This window comes from Colossoma macropomum, unplaced genomic scaffold, assembly GCF_904425465.1.
Source record: "Colossoma macropomum unplaced genomic scaffold, Colossoma_macropomum, whole genome shotgun sequence".
NCBI lineage: Eukaryota > Metazoa > Chordata > Actinopteri > Characiformes > Serrasalmidae > Colossoma > Colossoma macropomum.
The window spans coordinates 38,477,144-38,499,587 of NW_023494787.1; the positions used below are offsets into that span (position 1 = coordinate 38,477,144).

Genomic DNA, 22,444 nt, shown 5'->3' on the forward strand with positions numbered 1-22,444 from the left:
GTTCACACACATTTCTGCACAGTTCTGTCATTACGATGCAAACAAAGCCATTCAGAGTGGTTTGAATGAAGCACAATAGGAGCACGTATCGACTCATTGTTCTTTACAGCAATCACAGAAATCAGAGGTCACAATGTCTGCAACGCAAATATAGCAATTTTACTAGCTATCCAAAATGACCAGTGAACATACATGTCTTCCGAGGTTTTATATGTAATGTTAATAATGGTAAAATCTGAAAAAAAAACACATTTTCATTGAGTATATGCCCTGCATATACCTCTCTACTTATAATAATTTATAATATAATTTTTGTAATTTTGTACTTATAATATAATTTTTGAAAAATACATTTTAGACCAAAGCCCTATCTCAAATCTATTGGAAACTTTGTAGCCCTTTTAAGTAACAGCTTTCTGTGAGGGAGTTGTTGAAGGCATTAAACACTTTGGACGTCTGGTTCCTATCACACCACTATGAACAACTGGTACTCTGTAGGTTTGCCTAGAATGATGCATTCCACCTCAAAGCACTCTCTCTGACTTTCTTTACATCTTAATGATAAAATTTTGCAGAAATTTTGATAAACCAGTGGAATTCCTCTTTAAACACCCATAAAGATTTAGCAAAGCAAGTGCAGGGATGCAAGCCTTTCAGTCCTGAGTACCTTCAATCATCTGAGGGGAAAATCAACAAGAATAAGACCTTTAGTGCCAAGTCCTGTGAGTTCCTTTGGGGATGTTGGGAAACCCATGAGCCAATTACACATGAATACAGTTCATCTTAACTCCTTTTACCGTTGCATGCTAAAAATGAATCAGAATTTTTTTTAGCAGAATTTAAAAACTAGTATTAGTGACTGATAGCTGACCAAGATGAGAGTTTTGCTCTATATTTGATATTAGCCTATTTCCATCATGTCACTGATCAACTTATTATAATCAAAGAGCGCGCTCTAGTGTTCTTTTGTTAAAAATAATACTACATGGAACTGTCTCTGAATGCAAATGTGAGAAAGAGGCATTAACAAAAAGCTCTCAGTTTTTTATTATGTCATTTAAGGATTAGAATTCTTTTGTTAAATAGTGAAAGCACTAAAATAATTTATTTTCTTTCTTCAATGGGGCCAACAAGAACTGCAAAGCAAGATAAAGTCCATCAGTTCCGTCAGTTTCACCAATCAGAAATAAGCTAAAAGGGTGATACACTGTATGTCCAAAAGTATGCAGACACCCATTCTAATTAGTGAATTCAGGTACTGTGGCTATATCTTAATAGACTTCAGTAAGTTGTCTTGCAGTACCTCCCTGTTATTTTGCACCATCCATCTGATCTTCAGTTTCAACAAGATGCCCAGTTCCTGCTGAGGAAAAGCATCTCCACAACATGATGCTGCCAACCCCATACTTCACTTTTCAGATGGTGTTTGTTGAGGAACGGACAGTGCTAGGTTTTATGCTATGCACAGCATTTTGAATTTTGCCAAAAAGCTCATCTAAGCACCAAACCTCATCCTACATTTTATCTGGGTCACTCAGATGCTTTCTGACAAAATCCAGATGTGCTTTGATGTGGTTTTCTTTTAGTAACGGCTTCTTTCTAGCCATCATTACATACAGGCCAGTTGTATGCAGAGCTCTTGATATCATTGACTGGTGCACCTTCACTCCAGTCTCATCTACTAAATTCTCTAGCTCCTTCAGAGTGATTGTTGGCCTCTCTACAGCTTCCCTTACAAGTCCCATTCTTGTTCTAATGCTGAGTTTTATGGGACGCCCTTGACGCCTGATCCAATTTTCCTTTTTCTTATGTATGTCCAAAACTTTACCTCTGATTTCCTTAGAATGCTCTTTCGTCTTCATTTTCACAGTTTTCCTGTAGATTCACAGTTCGATCAATAGTATTTAAATTAAAGTGGTCTTTTATCCAGACAAGATGAACTTCTTTAATGATTCACAGGTAGAGGCAAATTGTAATCCAAATCCTCATTAGGGCAAACTTCACTCTGTGTAAACTAGGAGCTTCCACAGCATGGGGATTGAATACTTATGAAAACAGCATTTTTCAGTTATTTTGTCACTGAATATTTACTTTATAAAGCCAACATCGCTTTAGATTAATACATTTTGAGAGTCAGTCTTTTGAAATAAAATATAACACAGCACAAAATAAGTGTCATTCATATTCCAAACAAATCAGGTGACTTTCAAGAGGGTTACAAGGCACTGTAAAATCTTTCCACTGCCTAGGAACTTCCTGCTGCTTCAGAGACAAATTAAAAACAGAAAATGTCACTCAAGTTCACACGCGAACCTTTAAAACTTTTCCTGAAATCTGGTAAGAGGTTTGTCTATCTCTCTACTGACATTACATTTTTGACACAGTGGATGTTGAAAAAGGCCGCAGCTGTATTGCTTTACACATTCTCTAAGTTTTTATTTACACAAAAATGTTTTATCTAAACAAATTTACACATTTTTGTAGTTGTTATTAAATCAAAGGTAAAAATCATTAAATTCTTTGAGTAAATCTGTATTACTGTGAAAAAAGAATTCACAAACCTAAAATCTCTGACCTGAATTATAAGAAAAAAAAGTTAAAAATTTTAAGTATTTAGTGGAAAGCAACACTTTGTAACGTGCAACCAGAGTGGAACTGCTTGAGCTGCAGTTAAATGCTCTACTACTGAATGAGACCAGCTGGCTTTTAAATTTATGTAGCTCAGGAGAGGTTTCAGAACGGTTAATCTTAAAGAAGATACTTGATCTATAGCGTCATCAGATCTCTTAAAATGGAAGCATGGATTAAAAACAACACAAGCTAAATTCACATTTGTAAACTTGTGTTTGTAAGTATGCCTTTTAAAGTCAAGACTTCACAACATTGAAATTTCAGGCCTTGCTGGTTTGAATGAGTTGTAGTTTTAAGACATTATTGGAAAAAGGAGCTTTTTTGAGAATGATATGCAATTCTAAGTGGTTCAAGTAAGGTAGCACCCAGATGGTGATGTCTTGATCTGCAGTTAAAAACTCAAACACTGAGCTGTACCCCCTGATTCTAGACTGAACAATGAAGACTGAACAAAAAAATCCATATCAGAAGAGGATTCAGATCCAAGAGTCAAAACTGTTCAAGAAAATATCCATCAAATCATCAGATTCCCATCAAATCCATATCAAAAGAGGTTTAAGATATAGCTATCAAAGTTGTGGAAAATTCTTGATCTATCAAATCATCAGATCCATCAGAACCACTAAAATCTGAGTTTACATGTGAAATTCCCTGAAATTATTTTAAAGTAAAGATTTAACAAGCTTGAAATTTTTCACCTAGGTCATTACAAACACCTGCTTTTTAAAAGAACACCTTAAAAAAACAGCCTTATTTTGGTCACTTTCAATTCTGAGCTTACATGCAAGAAAACAGAACTGAACTTGGGACCCCCTGATTAGTCCAAGGCTTGACCACCAAGATATACTTGTGGCTTTTGAAAGTTTGATGATGGAACAAAAAATTCCATATCCGATAATAAACTTGGGGGGCATTGATGTTTTAAATAATCAGACTCCTAAAATGGAAAAATGCATTAAAACACAACAAACTGTGTTTGAATTGTGCAGAATTTGTTCTTAAGGAAAGATTAGAGAATCTTGAAATCTTCAGATGGAACTAACAGAAATTCCTGCTGTTTGAAATTGCTGAAAGAACTACAGCTGTTTAAAGGCATACTTTGAAAAAAAAAAGTTCTGTGTCCGCTTGAATTCCAAGCTTTTAAAATAAATGAAAATAGAGAACAAAACAACACAATAAGCTAAGTTTTCTACGTGAATTCATTGAATATGTATTAAAGTAAACATTTCAACATTTTAAAATTTCAGGCCTAAGTTAGAAAAATAAGGCACACTTTGATTACAAATCTGTTGTGTATGATAACTTAATCAAAATATTCTGTGTAAGGAGGTGTGCAGATTTAAAATGTGGACTTATAAAAAACATTCATGTCAAATTTCAGACCCATATGTCAAACTTGGGAGAAATTCTAGATCCATCAAATAATCCGATCCCAAAAAATGGAAACCTGAATTGAATCAAAAACTTGTGCACATTCCAAAAATTGAAATCTCTGGCCTGAATTATCAGAAATACTGGTAGCTTTAGGCCAGGGGTGTCCAATCTTATCCACAAAGGGCCATTGTGGCTGCAGATTTTGACTCCAAACAGGCTGAAGCACACCTGATTCTACTTGTTTAATCAGTTGGTCTTAGTCTTCAAACAATTAATCAGGTGACCTCCTGCTTTGTTGGAGTGAAAACCTGCAGTCACACAAGCCCTCTGTGGATAAGATTGGACAACCCTATTTTAGGCTACAATTTGAAAAGCAACTCTTTTAAGGAAAGTGTCAGTTCTAAAGTTTACATGCAAGGGGGGCACCCAGATTTAAACTGTGGACCTCTTAATCTGCAGTCAAAAGCTCACATCAGATGACATTTCAGGCCACTGTAAAGCTCTAAAATAATTCTTAATCTATGGAATAATCAGATACTTAAAAATTTTAATTGCATTAAAACCTCAATATATTCTGAGATTATTTTTGAAATCCCATTAAATTGATCTAAAGGAAAGATTTAGAAATCTGAAAACTCCAGCCTAGGCTGTTTTAAGAGTAAACCTTTAACTCCAAGCCTGTCCAGCAAAGAGGCAACCAGTTTTGAATGAGGGACCGCTTCAAAGACCAGGCATGGATTCATACAAGACACACATCAAAGAAAAACCTGTGGTATGTGATAAATGATTCAAAATAATGCATGAAAGACCTCTACCACTGAGGTATAACCCCTGGTTTCAGGACAGGTAAGGAGGAAAAAAAAATATGTCAGGAGAGATTTCAGACCCAATGTCGCAATCTTGGGAGAAATTCTCAATCCATCAAATCATCAGATCCCCAAAACAAGAAATCTGGCTTGGAACAAAGACTTGCCCCATGTTTACACTTGAAAAACACCAGAGTTTGTTTTTTGAGACGTATTTCAAGAACTCGCAGTCTCTGGCCTGGATTATGAGAAGCACGAGTGGATTTAGGCCACACTTTGAAAAGCAAGTATGAATTGGAATTGGGGACCTCTTAAGCTGCAGTCAAATTATGTGTCAATATTGGGAGAAATTCTCAAGGCATCAAATCATTACATCCCAAAAAAAGAAAACTTGGTTTGAAATAAAAAAAAAAACTTGCTTTCTCAGATGATTTGTCATGACTAAATTTGGAGAAATGCAAAGAGTTCTTAGGCTACAAGTTGAAAAACTACTCTTTTAAAGCAAGTGTTGATTCTAAAGATAACACGCTTTGAACAGGGGACCTTTTAAAGTGCAGTCAAATGCACTTCCATTCATCGATTTGCCTTGGTTAATTTGATTAAGCAAGAAAAGAAATGGAAACGGAAATGGTTTAAGAAAGAAAAATTCAGCACAGTAAAAATTTTATATTAGAATAAATAATTTTATAAAGCTTTAAGAAACTTGAAATAAGTAGGTGGGGCTGTCAGAGATTTAAAGGAAAAACTATAGAATCTTGAAATGTCAGGCATGGAGATTTCAAACCTATGTGTCAATCATGGGAGAAATTCTGAATGCTTTAAATATTTAGATCCCCAAAAGAGGAAACCTGGTTCAAAAGAAAAAAATTGCTCCAAATATACATTTGAAAAAGCCCAGAACTTTTTTTTTCTCAGACGATTTTGAGAAAATTGCAATCTCAGGCCTGAATTGCATTTTGAAAAGCTTTGCTTTGGACCAAGAATGAATTCTAGGGTTCTGAGGAAAGGCGGCACCCAGATTTGAGTCAATCTGCAGTCAAATGCTCTACCACTGAGCTATACCCTGTGTCGATTCAGAAATTGAAAGCAAAAAAAAAATAAATAAATGGATAATGGTAGAGGTTTTGGAAAAAACTGTTGAGCCAGAGGAAAATTCTTCTTGTCTGGAATCATCAGATCGTTATACATTTAAAAGCCTTAAACATTAAACAAATTCTGTGAATGTCAGGCATGGAGATTTCAGATCTATGTTTCAATCTTGGGAGAAATTCTCAATGCTTTAAATCTTTAGATCTGCAAACAAGGACAGCTAGTTTAAAAGAAAAAAACTTGCTCCAAATATACATTTGAAAAAGTCCAGATTTTTTATCTCAGAAGATTTTGAGAAATTTGCAATCTCAGGCATGAATTACATTTTGAAAAGCTTTGCTGCTGGAACAAGCATTAATTCCACGGTTTTGAGGAAAGGGGGCACCCAGATTTGAACTGGGGACCTCTTGATCTGCAATAAAATGCTGTATATCTGAACTATACCCCCTGTAGCTTCTGCATGGGAAAGCAAAAAATATATATATATATATATGTGGAAAATGGTAGAGGTTTCGGGAAAAACTGTTGAGCTCAAGAAAAATACTTCATCTCTGGAATCATCAGATTACCCCAATTATACATTTGAAAATGCCCAGGTCTTTTTATTTCATATGATTTTCAGAAATTTGCAATCTCAGTCCTGAATTACATTTTGAAAAGCTTTGCTTTTAGAGTAAATGTTAATTCTAAAGTGTTCAAGCAAGGGGGCACGCAGATTTGAACTAGGGACCTCTTGATCTGCAGTCAAATGCTCTACCACTGAGCTATACCCCCTGGGACTTCTAAATCTGAAAGCAAAATTAGAATGGTAGAGCTTTCGGAAGAAAAACTGTTAAGCCCGAGGAAAATTCTTCATGTCTGGAATCATCAGATCATTATACATTTAAAAGCCTTACACATTAAACAAATTCTGTGAATGTCAGACATGGAGATTTCAGATCTATGTTTCAGTTTTGGGAGAAATTCTCAATGCTTTAAATCTTTAGATCTGCAAAAGAGGAAAGCTAGTTTAAAAGAAAAAAACTTGCTGCAAATATACATTTGAAAATGCCCAAAACTTTTCTTTTGAGATGATTTTGAGAAATTTGCAATCACTGGCCTGAATTACATTTTGAAAAGCTTTGCTTTTGGACCAAGAACTAATTCTAAGGTTTTGAGGCAAGAGGGCAGCCAGATTTGAACTGGGGACCTCTTGATCTGCAGTCAAATGCTCTGAGCTATACCCCCTGCTTCGTCTAAATGTGAAAGCAAAAAAAAAAAAAATAGAATGGTAGAAGTTTCAGAAAAAACTGTTAAGCCCGAGGAAAATTCTTCATTTCTGGAGTCATCAGCTCATTATACTGTGACATTGCCACATGAGAAGTCTTAAAATGGTTTAAATTAAAATCCTTGCAAGGTTAAACTTTTTTTGTGTGTGTTTACCGTATTAAATGATTGGAGTTTTTTTTTTCTGTATTAGCCATGTATTATACGGGGGCCCTAACTGAAACTGAACTAAAAGAGTTGCGTAGGCCCTTTAAGAGCTCTGCTGGAAAAGGGGGGAGGAGTCACTGGGACAGGTGACTGGAACCAGGAAGAGGAAGGAGAGAAAAAGTTTGGCCATGTGGAAGTGAGGGTGGTGATGTGTTTGGTGTGAGAGGAGCAGTACAACCCAAAGCCTACCACTCAACCTGGGAACTCAAGAGCTCGGCCGAGGATCCATCTAAAAGGGCAAGACAAGCGCATGGAGGAACTAGAAGGTGGATTTCCTCTAACTGTCTTGGATGTAACTGGATGTCAGGCCTGCACCACCGGTGAGATCTATCCTGGATTTTTTCTTTTTTTGTTCACTGCAATGCATTGCTAAGGACTTGTGGGATTTGGGATTTTTTGTGACTTTGGGTTTTGGACTTGGTGGACTTTCAGAGTTGATGGGCACTTATTGTGTATATAGGGGTTGTATATGTGTATGTGTTTGTTCCACTGATTTTTTCAATATAACTTCAACAGGTTTTTCTCTCTCCTCTACTCCTATGCTTGGAGTGTATTGTCCTTGGACTTCAGTAACTGTTTTCTTGGTTGAAATTTACAAGGGGATTGTTACAGAGTGGTGGCCTGTACGGGGATATACACTACAAGAGAATATAAAGAGTTGTGAGTTGCAAATAGCCCAGTCTGTGAGGTTAAAATGGAAATGCAAATGGCTGACACTCGAGAACCAGAGGAGGGCCAGGATGTAACTCCAGCTATCAGACCTGGACCCTTTGTAACATTCTGGGAACCTGTCGCAGAAATTTCCTCTCTTTTAAGTGAAATGTATATTCATGACTCAGAGGTTTCGGAGGAGGAAGATTCAACAGTTACAGACATTATTAACCACAGTATGATACAAGAGGTAAAAGAATCTGTTAATAGCCTCGAAAACCAGGTTGATACTTTAGAGGGGGATTTTATAGCTTCAGTAGAGAGTGCAGTGAATAGAGAGCACAGCCTTAGAGAATATGTGGATCAAAAGTTTTAGAACTTTGAGCTGCTTTTAAAAAGTTCTCTAAAACAATTAGAGCAGGGGGTAGTTGAATGTCTGTTGCGCAGAGATGAACAATGGAAAAGGGAGATTGGTAAGCTAAAGCGCTCTGGCACCCCTATGAGTCAAAACTCCTTTTTTTATCCATCTCCTAATGATAGTAACATCATGACACCCTCTTCTGGCAGTGTGTCTGGCCCCCCTTCTTTCGTTGCTAAGCCTCCTGTTCGCTTAGATTTTCTGACTTTTGGGGAATCTCGTGATACTCCTGCTGTGTTAAGCTTTATTGAGCAGTGTGAAAACTTTTTATCACTAAGGCCCTTGTCTGATGCCGAACTCATAGCCACATTGTCAACAGTCCTAAAACAATCTGCAAAGAGCTGGTGGATGGCAGAGAAGACAAAGATTCATAACTGGACTGAATTTAAGCACTCCTTTTTGTCTGCGTTTTTGCCCACTGATTACTTGACTGAGCAGCTGCGTGTCAGTGTCCAGGCCCCTGACCAAAGCATAAGAGACTTCGCTTACGACTACAGGGCACTGTGCTTAAAATGGAAGCCTGACATGACGGAAGTCGAATTGGTCAGGCGTATCATGAAGAACTGCAATCCAGCCTTAGTCAGTAGTTTGAGAGGGACAGTCCATACTGTGGAACAACTAGTTAAAGTCGGGTCATGGTAGAGTGTGACTGGGCTGCAAAAAAGGACTACTGGGCCAGAGTGAATAGCCAGGCTTCTAGTGACAAGACCAAGAAGAAACAGAACAGCAAAAGCTCCAGTAGTGTCAATCTGGAACACCGGGGCCAACACAGTCACCATGTGGCCTTAGCTAAAGCAGAATCTCCACACCTGCTGGTTGTTCCTATTGAAACACGAGGGCTCCAAGGAGAAGCCGTGCTGGTTACGGGTTGCACCTACACTTTGATGCAGAGTAGTCTTTGGCACAAGATGGCCAGGGTTGGAGAGACTCTGAGTACAGGGGATCCTCTGACTTTCGTGTTGGCAGATGGCAAGTCACACCGGGCCGAAGGGAAGACTCAACTGGCATACACCTGGCATGGGGCCGTCTGGACCTTGGAGACCTACATTATGGCAGACAGCAACTTAGCCTTTCGTCTTATTCTGGGTCTGGATTTTTTTAACAAAAGCTCAAGTCCTGCTTAATTTAGGGGGACATACATATGGAGTGTTGATCCATGGGAAAAGATCTTTCTTTCCATTTTTAAACCGCTCTCCATGTGATTTGACCTGGTCACTATCGGCGGAATCAAGAAAGGCTGTGAATTTGTATGTGGCTATGGCTCCTCCTCTCTCCTTCAGTGTGAAGGTCACTGTTGCATCTGGAACCCATGAAGCCCATGAAGCTCTGTTGAAATCTCATCCACCAGAGATGCAGGTGCTGTTTCAAACCTGGACCTCAGTGTGTTCTTCAAAATTAGGAAGGACCACCATAACCCAGCATCATATATATACTAGTGATGAGATTCCAGTTCGCACTAGGGCCTATAGGGTATCCCCCCTGAAAAGAAACATCATAGAGGAGCATGTGAAATTCATGTTGGAAGACGACATCATAGAGCCATCTCAGTCTGCTTGGGCTTCGCCTGTGGTGCTGGTGGGAAAACCAGATGGATCCTACCGCTTCTGTGTTGACTACAGAAAACTGAACGCCAAGACACCCCAAGATGCATACCCTATGCCACTGATTCATGAAATCCTGGAATCTTTACATGGGGCAGGGTGTTTCAGCTCTTTAGATTTGAAATCTGGCTATTGGCAAGTAGCAATGGATCCAAGGAGCAAGGCCAAGACAGCCTTTCTTACACCTGTAGGACTTTACCATTTTAAATCTATGCCTTTTGGTTTAAAAAATGCAGGGGCAACCTTCCAGCGCCTTATGGAAACAGTTTTAGGGAAATTACGGGGCCACATATGCTTTGTGTATATTGATGACATCATTGTCTACTCCCCTAACCGCGAGCAGCATTTAAAGATCTCCACGCCGTATTCGCCAAACTGCAGGCTGCAAACCTCACTCTGAACTTGGAAAAAGTGCCACTTCTTGCAACCTCAGCTTAGGTTTTTGGGACATATTGTCTCAAGAAAGGGGGTGGAAATTGATGAAGAGAAAACCCAGGCTGTGACTAATTATCCTGTCCCGCAAGACATCAAGTCCTTGCAAAGGTTCTTGGGTCTTGTGGGATGGTATCACAAATTCATCCCTCACTTTGCAGACCTTGCTGCACCTTTGAACCACCTGAAGAAAAAGGCAGTTGAGTGGGCATGGACAGAGGAATGCCAGAAGAGTTTTGATCAGCTAAAGCAGGCCTTGAAAACACCTCCTGTTCTGGCCCAGCCTGATCTATCTCGGCCCTTCCAGGTACATACTGATGCCAGTAATGTAGGGCTAGGAGCAATTCTGACCCAGGAGACTGCAGAGGGGGAGACAGTGATTGCATATGCCTCCAGAGCACTTCGTGGGGTGGAACAGAACTACTCTACATCAGAGAAGGAGTGCCTAGCAGTGGTTTGGGCCATAGAGAAATGGCGCCATTACCTGGAGGGAGACAAGTTCATGGTTTTCACGGACCATAGTGCTCTGGCCTGGGCATTCAATTGTCCAAAGACCAGCTCCAGGCTTACCCGCTGGACTCTGAGGCTGCAACAATTTTACTTTGATGTTTACTATCGAAACTGCATGAACGTCGTGCCAGATGCTCTCTCGCGGGCAGTGGAGCCTGACCAATCACCAGTGATGGCCCCTTATATGTCTACACCCCCAACTGCCTACACCTCTGATTTGCCCACTTCTCTGGCTGAGGTCGCACATGCTCAAAAACAAAATCAAGAAGTCAGAGAGATGCGGGCCAAAGAGGCCGACATCAGCAAGCAGACAGAGCGCATTGGTTGGGAGATACTTCAAGATGTCCTTTACAGGACAATTCCCATTAAAGGAGCAGGCTGGAAGTATCAATTGGTAGTGCCCAAGGAGATGACCACCGCTTTTCTCCACTATTTTCATGACCATCCACTAGGGGGTCACTTGAGCAGACTTAAGACTCTGTTGCGGATTTTAGAGGTGGCCTGGTGGCCCACAGTCCGAAAAGTTGTGTGGCAACATGTGAGACTGTGTGCGATTTGCCAGCAGTACAAGCCGGACAACAAGAAACCTGCTGGATTTTTACAGACAACTGAAGTGGAAGAAGCTGGACTGGATTTTATGGGGCCCTTTCGTCGACGCAAGAAGGGAAACAGTTATCTGCTAGTTGTGGTGGACTATTACACCAAGTGGATAGAGTTATTCCCTCTAAGGGACAGTAAAACCCCACGTCTTTGTCAGTTGCTGCGGGATGAGATCTTCACCAGATGGGGTGTGCCAAAATACCTTGTCTTAGATCGGGGCCCCCAGTTCACCAGTCAGCTCCTCACTGATGTATGCAAGAAATCGGGGGGGTGCTGGGGTGGGGTGGTCTGTGACATTGCCACACATGAGAAGTCTTAAAATGGTTTAAATTAAAATCCTTGCAAGGTTAAACCTTTTTTGTGTGTGTTTACCATATTAAATGATTGGAGTTTTTTTTTTTTCTATATTAGCCATGTATTATACGGGGGCCCTAACTGAAACTGAACTAAAAGAGCTCTGCTGGAAAAGGGGGGAGGAGTCACTGGGACAGGTGACTGGAACCAGGAAGAGGAAGGAGAGAAAAAGTTTGGCCATGTGGAAGTGAGGGTGGTGATGTGTTTGGGGTGAGAGGAGCAGTACAACCCAAAGCCTACCACTCAACCTGGGAACTCATGAGCTCGGCCGAGGATCCATCTAAAAGGGCAAGACAAGCGCATGGAGGAACTAGAAGGTGGATTTCCTCTAACTGTCTTGGATGTAACTGGATGTCAGGCCTGCACCACCGGTGAGATCTATCCTGGATTTTTTCTTTTTGTGTTCACTGCAATGCATTGCTAAGGACTTGTGGGATTTTGGATTTTTTGTGACATTAGGTTTTGGACTTGGTGGACTTTCAGAGTTGATGGACACTGGGGACTTATTGTGTATATAGGGGTTTTATATATGTATGTGTTTGTTCCACTGATTTTTTTCAATATAACTTCAACGGGTTTTTGTCTCTCCTGTTTGGGCTTATTTGCAATCTCCTCTACTCCTATGCTTGGAGTGTATTGTCCTCGGACTTCAGTAACTGTTTTCTTGGTTGAAATTTACAAGGGGATTGTTACAATACATTTAAAAGCCTTACACATTAAACAAATTCTGTGATTGTGTTTAAAATCCTTTTCCATTTGTCTAACGGAAAGCTTTAAGAAACTTGAAATGTGTATGCTGGGCTGTCAGAGATTTAAAGGAAACACTTCAGAATCTTGAAATGTCAGGCATGGAGATTTCAGATCTATGTGTCAATCTTGGGAGAAATTCTCAATGCTTTAAATCTTTAGATCCGCAAAAGAGGAAAGCTAGTTTAAAAGAAAACATTTGCTCTAAATATACATTTGAAAATGCCCAGAAGATTTTATTAGATGATTTTGAGAAATTGACAATCTCAGGGCTGAATTGCTTTTTGAAAAGCTTTGCTTTTAGAGCAAATGTTAATTCAAGTGAAGTCAGGCAAGGGGGCACCCACATTTGAACTGGGGACCTCTTGATTTGCAGTCAAATGCTCTACCACTGAGCTATACCCCCTGCTTTGTCTAAATGTGAAAGCCAAAAAAAAAAAAAAATAGAATGGTAGAGGTTTCGGAAGAAAAACTGTTAGGCCAGAGGAAAATTCTTCTTGTCTGGAATCATCAGATCGTTATACATTTAAAAGCCTTACACATTAAACAAATTCTGTGAATGTCAGACATGGAGATTTCAGATCTATGTTTCAATCTTGGGAGAAATTCTCAATGCTTTAAATCTTTAGATCTGCAAAAGAGGAAAGCTAGTTCAAAAGAAAAAATTTGCACTAAATATACATTTGAAAATGCCCAGAAGATTTTATTAGATGATTTTGAGAAATTGACAATCTCAGGGCTGAATTACATTTTGAAAGCTTTGCTTTTGGACCAAGCATTAGTTCTCAGGTTTTGAGGCAAGGGGGCACCCAGATTTGAACTGGGGACCTCTTGATCTGCAGTCAAATGCTCTACCACTGAGCTATACCCCCTGCTTTATCCAAATGTGAAAGCAAATTAGAATGGTAGAGGTTTCGGAAGAAAAACTGTTTGGCCAGAGGAAAATTCTTCTTGTCTGGAATCATCAGATCGTTATACATTTAAAAGCCTTACACATTAAACAAATTCTGTGAATGTGAGACATGGAGATTTCAGATCTATGTTTCAATCTTGGGAGAAATTCTCAATGCTTTAAATCTTTAGATCCGCAAAAGAGGAAAGCTAGTTCAAAAGAAAAAATTTGCACCAAATATACATTTGAAAATGCCCAGAACATTTTATTAGATGATTTTGAGAAATTGACAATCTCAGGGCTGAATTACATTTTGAAAAGCTTTGCTTTTGGACCAAGCCTTAGTTCTAAGGTTTTGAGGCAAGGGGGCACCCAGATTTGAACTGGGGACCTCTTGATCTGCAATCAAATGCTCTACCACTGAGCTATACCCCCTGCTTCGTCTAAATGTGAAAGCAGAATGGCAGAGGTTTCGGAAGAACAACTGTTAAGCCAGAGGAAAATTCTTCTTGTCTGGAATCATCAGAACGTTATACATTTAAAAGCCTTACACATTAAACAAATTCTGTGAATGTCAGACATTCACAGAATTTCAGATCTGTGTTTCAATCTTGGGAGAAATTCTCAATGCTTTAAATCTTTAGATCCGCAAAAGAGGAAAGCTAGTTCAAAAGAAAAAATTTGCTCCAAATATACATTTGAAAATGCCCAGAACATTTTATTAGATGATTTTGAGAAATTGACAATCTCAGGGCTGAATTACATTTTGAAAAGCTTTGCTTTTGGACCAAGCATTAGTTCTCAGGTTTTGAGGCAAGGGGGCACCCAGATTTGAACTGGGGACCTCTTGATCTGCAGTCAAATGCTCTACCACTGAGCTATACCCCCTGCTTTGTCCAAATGTGAAAGCAACAAAAAAAAAAATTAGAATGGTAGAGGTTTCGGAAGAAAAACTGTTTGGCCAGAGGAAAATTCTTCTTGTCTGGAATCATCAGATCGTTATACATTTAAAGCCTTACACATTAAACAAATTCTGTGAATGTGAGACATGGAGATTTCAGATCTATGTTTCAATCTTGGGAGAAATTCTCAATGCTTTAAATCTTTAGATCTGCAAAAGAGGAAAGCTAGTTCAAAAGAAAACATTTGCTCCAAATATACATTTGAAAAAGCCCAAAACTTTTTTATTAGATGATTTTGAGAAATTGACAATCTCAGGGCTGAATTACATTTTGAAAAGCTTTGCTTTTAGAGCAAACATTAATTCAAGTGTGGTCAGGCAAGGGGGCACCCAGATTTGAACTGGGGACCTCTTGATCTGCAGTCAAATGCTCTACCACTGAGCTATACCCCCTGCTTCCTCTGAATGTGAAAGCATTACAATGGTAGAGATTTTGGAAGAACAACTGTTAAGCCAGAGGAAAATTCTATCTGTCTGGAATCATCAGATCGTTATACATTTAAAAGCCTTACACATTAAACAAATTCTGTGATTGTGTTTAAAATCCTTTTCCATTTCTCTAACGGAAAGCTTTAAGAAACTTGAAATGTGTATGCTGGGCTGTCAGAGATTTAAAGGAAACACTTCAGAATCTTGAAATGTCAGGCATGGAGATTTCAGATCTATGTGTCAATCTTGGGAGAAATTCTCAATGCTTTAAATCTTTAGATCCGCAAAAGAGGAAAGCTAGTTTAAAAGAAAACATTTGCTCTAAATATACATTTGAAAATGCCCAGAAGATTTTATTAGATGATTTTGAGAAATTGACAATCTCAGGGCTGAATTGCTTTTTGAAAAGCTTTGCTTTTAGAGCAAACATTAATTCAAGTGTAGTCAGGCAAGGGGGCACCCAGATTTGAACTGGGGACCTCTTGATCTGCAGTCAAATGCTCTACCACTGAGCTATACCCCCTGCTTCATCTAAATGTGAAAGCAAGAATGGCAGAGGTTTCGGAAGAACAACTGTTAAGCCAGAGGAAAATTCTTCTTGTCTGGAATCATCAGAACGTTATACATTTAAAAGCCTTACACATTAAACAAATTCTGTGAATGTCAAACATTCACAGCATTTCAGATCTGTGTTTCAATCTTGGGAGAAATTCTCAATGCTTTAAATCTTTAGATCCGCAAAAGAGGAAAGCTAGTTTAAAAGAAAACATTTGCTCTAAATATACATTTGAAAATGCCCAGAAGATTTTATTAGATGATTTTGAGAAATTGACAATCTCAGGGCTGAATTGCTTTTTGAAAAGCTTTGCTTTTAGAGCAAATGTTAATTCAAGTGTAGTCAGGCAAGGGGGCACCCAGATTTGAACTGGGGACCTCTTGATCTGCAGTCAAATGCTCTACCACTGAGCTATACCCCCTGCTTCGCCTAAATGTGAAAGCAGAATGGTAGAGGTTTCGGAAGAACAACTGTTAAGCCAGAGGAAAATTCTTCTTGTCTGGAATCATCAGAACGTTATACATTTAAAAGCCTTACACATTAAACAAATTCTGTGATTCCATTTAAAATCCTTTTCCATTTGTCAAAAAGAAAGCTTTAAGAAACTTGAAATGTGTATGCTGGGCTGTCAGAGATTTAAAGGAAACACTTCAGAATCTTGAAATGTCAGGCATGGAGATTTCAGATCTATGTGTCAATCTTGGGAGAAATTCTCAATGCTTTAAATCTTTAGATCCGCAAAAGAGGAAAGCTAGTTCAAAAGAAAACATTTGCTCCAAATATACATTTGAAAATGCCCAGAACATTTTATTAGATGATTTTGAGAAATTGACAATCTCAGGGCTGAATTACATTTTGAAAAGCTTTGCTTTTGGACCAAGCCTTAGTTCTAAGGTTTTGAGGCAAGGGGGCACCCAGATTTGAACTGGGGACCTCTTGATCTGCAGTCAAATGCTCTACCACTGAGCTATACCCCCTGCTTTGTCTAAATGTGAAAGCATTAGAATGGTAGAGGTTTCGGAAGAAAAACTGTTAGGCCAGAGGAAAATTCTTCTTGTCTGGAATCATCAGATCGTTATACATTTAAAAGCCTTACACATTAAACAAATTCTGTGATTGTGTTTAAAATCCTTTTCCATTTCTCTAACGGAAAGCTTTAAGAAACTTGAAATGTGTATGCTGGGCTGTCAGAGATTTAAAGGAAACACTTCAGAATCTTGAAATGTCAGGCATGGAGATTTCAGATCTATGTGTCAATCTTGGGAGAAATTCTCAATGCTTTAAATCTTTAGATCCGCAAAAGAGGAAAGCTAGTTCAAAAGAAAACATTTGCTCCAAATATACATTTGAAAATGCCCAGAACATTTTATTAGATGATTTTGAGAAATTGACAATCTCAGGGCTGAATTGCATTTTGAAAAGCTTTGCTTTTAGAGCAAACATAATTCAAGTGTGTCAGGCAAGGGGGCACCCAGATTTGAACTGGGGACCTCTTGATCTGCAGTCAAATGCTCTACCACTGAGCTATACCCCCTGCTTTGTCTAAATGTGAAAGCATAGAATGGTAGAGATTTCGGTAGAACAACTGTTAAGCCAGAGGAAAATTCTTCTTGTCTGGAATCATCAGAACGTTATACATTTAAAAGCCTTACACATTAAACAAATTCTGTGATTCCATTTAAAATCCTTTTCCATTTGTCAAAAAGAAAGCTTTAAGAAACTTGAAATGTGTATGCTGGGCTGTCAGAGATTTAAAGGAAACACTTCAGAATCTTGAAATGTCAGGCATGGAGATTTCAGATCTATGTGTCAATCTTGGGAGAAATTCTCAATGCTTTAAATCTTTAGATCCGCAAAAGAGGAAAGCTAGTTCAAAAGAAAAAAATTTGCTCCAAATATACATTTGAAAATGCCCAGAAGATTTTATTAGATGATTTTGAGAAATTGACAATCTCAGGGCTGAATTACATTTTGAAAAGCTTTGCTTTTGGAGCAAGCTTAATTCAAGGTTTGTGAGGCAAGGGGGCACCCAGATTTGAACTGGGGACCTCTTGATCTGCAGTCAAATGCTCTACCACTGAGCTATACCCCCTGCTTCGTCTAAATGTGAAAGCAATAGAATGGTAGAGATTTCGGAAGAACAACTGTTAAGCCAGAGGAAAATTCTTCTTGTCTGGAATCATCAGATCGTTATACATTTAAAAGCCTTACACATTAAACAAATTCTGTGATTGTGTTTAAAATCCTTTTCCATTTCTCAAAACGGAAAGCTTTAAGAAACTTGAAATGTGTATGCTGGGCTGTCAGAGATTTAAAGGAAACACTTCAGAATCTTGAAATGTCAGGCATGGAGATTTCAGATCTATGTGTCAATCTTGGGAGAAATTCTCAATGCTTTAAATCTTTAGATCCGCAAAAGAGGAAAGCTAGTTCAAAAGAAAAAATTTGCTCCAAATATACATTTGAAAATGCCCAGAAGATTTTATTAGATGATTTTGAGAAATTGACAATCTCAGGGCTGAATTACATTTTGAAAAGCTTTGCTTTTGGAGCAAGCATTAATTCTAAGGTTTTGAGGCAAGGGGGCACCCAGATTTGAACTGGGGACCTCTTGATCTGCAGTCAAATGCTCTACCACTGAGCTATACCCCCTGCTTCGTCTAAATATGAAAGCAGAATGGCAGAGGTTTCGGAAGAACAACTGTTAAGCCAGAGGAAAATTCTTCTTGTCTGGAATCATCAGAACGTTATACATTTAAAAGCCTTACACATTAAACAAATTCTGTGATTGTGTTTAAAATCCTTTTCCATTTCTCTAACGGAAAGCTTTAAGAAACTTGAAATGTGTATGCTGGGCTGTCAGAGATTTGAAGGAAACACTTCAGAATCTTGAAATGTCAGGCATGGAGATTTCAGATCTATGTGTCAATCTTGGGAGAAATTCTCAATGCTTTAAATCTTTAGATCCGCAAAAGAGGAAAGCTAGTTTAAAAGAAAACATTTGCTCCAAATATACATTTGAAAAAGCCCAAAACTTTTTTATTAGATGATTTTGAGAAATTGACAATCTCAGGTCTGAATTACATTTTGAAAAGCTTTGCTTTTGGAGCAAGCATTAATTCTAAGGTTTTGAGGCAAGGGGGCACCCAGATTTGAACTGGGGACCTCTTGATCTGCAGTCAAATGCTTTACCACTGAGCTATACCCCCGGCATCGTCTAAATATGAAAGCAAAAAAAAAATTTAAAAAAATAGAATGGTAGAGATTTCGGAAGAACAACTGTTAAGCCAGAGAAAAATTCTTCTTGTCTGGAATCATCAGATCGTTATACATTTAAAAGCCTTACACATTAAACAAATTCTGTGAATGTCAGACGTGGAGATTTCAGATCTATGTTTCAATCTTGGGAGAAATTCTCAATGCTTTAAATCTTTAGATCTGCAAAAGAGGAAAGCTAGTTCAAAAGAAAACATTTGCTCCAAATATACATTTGAAAATGCCCAGAACATTTTATTAGATTATTTTGAGAAATTGACAATCTCAGGGCTGAATTACATTTTGAAAAGCTTTGCTTTTAGAGCAAATGTTAATTCAAGTGTAGTCAGGCAAGGGGGCACCCAGATTTGAACTGGGGACCTCTTGATCTGCAGTCAAATGCTCTACCACTGAGCTATACCCCCTGCTTCATCTAAATGTGAAAGCAAAAAAAAAGAAAGAATGGTAGAGGTTTCGGAAGAACAACTGTTAGGCCAGAGGAAAATTCTTCTTGTCTGGAATCATCAGATCGTTATACATTTAAAAGCCTTACACATTAAACAAATTCTGTGATTGTGTTTAAAATCCTTTTCCATTTCTCTAAACGGAAAGCTTTAAGAAACTTGAAATGTGTATGCTGGGCTGTCAGAGATTTAAAGGAAACACTTCAGAATCTTGAAATGTCAGGCATGGAGATTTCAGATCTATGTGTCAATCTTGGGAGAAATTCTCAATGCTTTAAATCTTTAGATCCGCAAAAGAGGAAAGCTAGTTCAAAAGAAAACATTTGCTCCAAATATATACGTTTGAAAATGCCCAGAACATTTTATTAGATGATTTTGAGAAATTTACAATCTCAGGGCTGAACTGCATTTTGAAAAGCTTTGCTTTTGGAGCAAAGTTAATTCAAGTGTGGTCAGGCAAGGGGGCACCCAGATTTGAACTGGGGACCTCTTGATCTGCAGTCAAATGCTCTACCACTGAGCTATACCCCCTGCTTCGTCTAAATGTGAAAGCAGAATGGTAGAGATTTCGGAAGAACAACTGTTAAGCCAGAGGAAAATTCTTCTTGTCTGGAATCATCAGATCGTTATACATTTAAAAGCCTTACACATTAAACAAATTCTGTGATTGTGTTTAAAATCCTTTTCCATTTCTCTAACGGAAAGCTTTAAGAAACTTGAAATGTGTATGCTGGGCTGTCAGAGATTTAAAGGAAACACTTCAGAATCTTGAAATGTCAGGCATGGAGATTTCAGATCTATGTGTCAATCTTGGGAGAAATTCTCAATGCTTTAAATCTTTAGATCCGCAAAAGAGGAAAGCTAGTTCAAAAGAAAACATTTGCTCCAAATATACATTTGAAAATGCCCAGAACATTTTATTAGATGATTTTGAGAAATTGACAATCTCAGGTCTGAATTACATTTTGAAAAGCTTTGCTTTTGGAGCAAGCATTAATTCTAAGGTTTTGAGGCAAGGGGGCACCCAGATTTGAACTGGGGACCTCTTGATCTGCAGTCAAATGCTCTACCACTGAGCTATACCCCCTGCTTTGTCTAAATGTGAAAGCATTAGAATGGTAGAGGTTTCGGAAGAAAAACTGTTAGGCCAGAGGAAAATTCTTCTTGTCTGAGATCATCAGATCGTTATACATTTAAAAGCCTTACACATTAAACAAATTCTGTGATTGTGTTTAAAATCCTTTTCCATTTCTCTAACGGAAAGCTTTAAGAAACTTGAAATGTGTATGCTGGGCTGTCAGAGATTTAAAGGAAACACTTCAGAATCTTGAAATGTCAGGCATGGAGATTTCAGATCTATGTGTCAATCTTGGGAGAAATTCTCAATGCTTTAAATCTTTAGATCCGCAAAAGAGGAAAGCTAGTTTAAAAGAAAACATTTGCTCCAAATATACATTTGAAAATGCCCAGAACATTTTATTAGATGATTTTGAGAAATTGACAATCTCAGGGCTGAATTACATTTTGAAAAGCTTTGCTTTTGGAGCAAGCATTAATTCTAAGGTTTTGAGGCAAGGGGGCACCCAGATTTGAACTGGGGACCTCTTGATCTGCAGTCAAATGCTCTACCACTGAGCTATACCCCCTGCTTTGTCTAAATGTGAAAGCATTAGAATGGTAGAGGTTTCGGAAGAAAAACTGTTAGGCCAGAGGAAAATTCTTCTTGTCTGGAATCATCAGAACGTTATACATTTAAAAGCCTTACACATTAAACAAATTCTGTGATTGTGTTTAAAATCCTTTTCCATTTCTCTAACGGAAAGCTTTAAGAAACTTGAAATGTGTATGCTGGGCTGTCAGAGATTTAAAGGAAACACTTCAGAATCTTGAAATGTCAGGCATGGAGATTTCAGATCTATGTGTCAATCTTGGGAGAAATTCTCAATGCTTTAAATCTTTAGATCCGCAAAAGAGGAAAGCTAGTTCAAAAGAAAACATTTGCTCCAAATATACATTTGAAAATGCCCAGAACATTTTATTAGATGATTTTGAGAAATTGACAATCTCAGGGCTGAATTACATTTTGAAAAGCTTTGCTTTTAGAGCAAATGTTAATTCAAGTGTAGTCAGGCAAGGGGGCACCCAGATTTGAACTGGGGACCTCTTGATCTGCAGTCAAATGCTCTACCACTGAGCTATACCCCCTGCTTCGTCTAAATGTGAAAGCAAAAAAAAAAAAAGAATGGCAGAGGTTTCGGAAGAACAACTGTTAAGCCAGAGGAAAATTCTTCTTGTCTGGAATCATCAGAACGTTATACATTTAAAAGCCTTACACATTAAACAAATTCTGTGATTCCATTTAAAATCCTTTTCCATTTGTCAAAAAGAAAGCTTTAAGAAACTTGAAATGTGTATGCTGGGCTGTCAGAGATTTAAAGGAAACACTTCAGAATCTTGAAATGTCAGGCATGGAGATTTCAGATCTATGTGTCAATCTTGGGAGAAATTCTCAATGCTTTAAATCTTTAGATCCGCAAAAGAGGAAAGCTAGTTCAAAAGAAAAAATTTGCTCCAAATATACATTTGAAAATGCCCAGAAGATTTTATTAGATGATTTTGAGAAATTGACAATCTCAGGGCTGAATTACATTTTGAAAAGCTTTGCTTTTGGACCAAGCCTTAGTTCTAAGGTTTTGAGGCAAGGGGGCACCCAGATTTGAACGGGGGACCTCTTGATCTGCAGTCAAATGCTCTACCACTGAGCTATACCCCCTGCTTCATCTAAATGTGAAAGCAAAAAAAAAGAAAGAATGGCAGAGGTTTCGGAAGAACAACTGTTAAGCCAGAGGAAAATTCTTCTTGTCTGGAATCATCAGAACGTTATACATTTAAAAGCCTTACACATTAAACAAATTCTGTGATTCCATTTAAAATCCTTTTCCATTTGTCAAAAAGAAAGCTTTAAGAAACTTGAAATGTGTATGCTGGGCTGTCAGAGATTTAAAGGAAACACTTCAGAATCTTGAAATGTCAGGCATGGAGATTTCAGATCTATGTGTCAATCTTGGGAGAAATTCTCAATGCTTTAAATCTTTAGATCCGCAAAAGAGGAAAGCTAGTTCAAAAGAAAAAATTTGCTCCAAATATACATTTGAAAATGCCCAGAAGATTTTATTAGATGATTTTGAGAAATTGACAATC

At 38.2% G+C, this 22,444-nt stretch overlaps 19 non-coding genes across 19 annotated transcripts; all 19 read right to left on the reverse strand.

Annotated features, from left to right (window-relative positions):
- Positions 1-6,602: 6,602 nt before the first annotated feature.
- On the reverse strand, positions 6,603-6,674 carry trnac-gca. Its single transcript has one exon. It is a non-coding gene; the product is annotated as a tRNA-Cys (tRNA).
- Positions 6,675-13,020: 6,346 nt separating this feature from the next.
- trnac-gca lies at positions 13,021-13,092 on the reverse strand. The gene has a single exon. It is a non-coding gene; the product is annotated as a tRNA-Cys (tRNA).
- Positions 13,093-13,486: 394 nt separating this feature from the next.
- Positions 13,487-13,558, reverse strand: trnac-gca. The gene has a single exon. It is a non-coding gene; the product is annotated as a tRNA-Cys (tRNA).
- Positions 13,559-13,941: 383 nt separating this feature from the next.
- On the reverse strand, positions 13,942-14,013 carry trnac-gca. Its single transcript has one exon. It is a non-coding gene; the product is annotated as a tRNA-Cys (tRNA).
- Positions 14,014-14,394: 381 nt separating this feature from the next.
- On the reverse strand, positions 14,395-14,466 carry trnac-gca. The gene has a single exon. It is a non-coding gene; the product is annotated as a tRNA-Cys (tRNA).
- A 394-nt stretch (positions 14,467-14,860) lies between these two features.
- Positions 14,861-14,932, reverse strand: trnac-gca. The gene has a single exon. It is a non-coding gene; the product is annotated as a tRNA-Cys (tRNA).
- A 487-nt stretch (positions 14,933-15,419) lies between these two features.
- trnac-gca lies at positions 15,420-15,491 on the reverse strand. Its single transcript has one exon. It is a non-coding gene; the product is annotated as a tRNA-Cys (tRNA).
- Positions 15,492-15,873: 382 nt separating this feature from the next.
- On the reverse strand, positions 15,874-15,945 carry trnac-gca. The gene has a single exon. It is a non-coding gene; the product is annotated as a tRNA-Cys (tRNA).
- Positions 15,946-16,429: 484 nt separating this feature from the next.
- On the reverse strand, positions 16,430-16,501 carry trnac-gca. The gene has a single exon. It is a non-coding gene; the product is annotated as a tRNA-Cys (tRNA).
- A 485-nt stretch (positions 16,502-16,986) lies between these two features.
- trnac-gca lies at positions 16,987-17,058 on the reverse strand. Its single transcript has one exon. It is a non-coding gene; the product is annotated as a tRNA-Cys (tRNA).
- A 486-nt stretch (positions 17,059-17,544) lies between these two features.
- Positions 17,545-17,616, reverse strand: trnac-gca. Its single transcript has one exon. It is a non-coding gene; the product is annotated as a tRNA-Cys (tRNA).
- A 488-nt stretch (positions 17,617-18,104) lies between these two features.
- On the reverse strand, positions 18,105-18,176 carry trnac-gca. The gene has a single exon. It is a non-coding gene; the product is annotated as a tRNA-Cys (tRNA).
- A 485-nt stretch (positions 18,177-18,661) lies between these two features.
- trnac-gca lies at positions 18,662-18,733 on the reverse strand. The gene has a single exon. It is a non-coding gene; the product is annotated as a tRNA-Cys (tRNA).
- A 399-nt stretch (positions 18,734-19,132) lies between these two features.
- trnac-gca lies at positions 19,133-19,204 on the reverse strand. Its single transcript has one exon. It is a non-coding gene; the product is annotated as a tRNA-Cys (tRNA).
- A 498-nt stretch (positions 19,205-19,702) lies between these two features.
- On the reverse strand, positions 19,703-19,774 carry trnac-gca. The gene has a single exon. It is a non-coding gene; the product is annotated as a tRNA-Cys (tRNA).
- Positions 19,775-20,258: 484 nt separating this feature from the next.
- Positions 20,259-20,330, reverse strand: trnac-gca. The gene has a single exon. It is a non-coding gene; the product is annotated as a tRNA-Cys (tRNA).
- A 487-nt stretch (positions 20,331-20,817) lies between these two features.
- On the reverse strand, positions 20,818-20,889 carry trnac-gca. The gene has a single exon. It is a non-coding gene; the product is annotated as a tRNA-Cys (tRNA).
- A 487-nt stretch (positions 20,890-21,376) lies between these two features.
- trnac-gca lies at positions 21,377-21,448 on the reverse strand. Its single transcript has one exon. It is a non-coding gene; the product is annotated as a tRNA-Cys (tRNA).
- A 496-nt stretch (positions 21,449-21,944) lies between these two features.
- Positions 21,945-22,016, reverse strand: trnac-gca. The gene has a single exon. It is a non-coding gene; the product is annotated as a tRNA-Cys (tRNA).
- Positions 22,017-22,444: the final 428 nt, after the last annotated feature.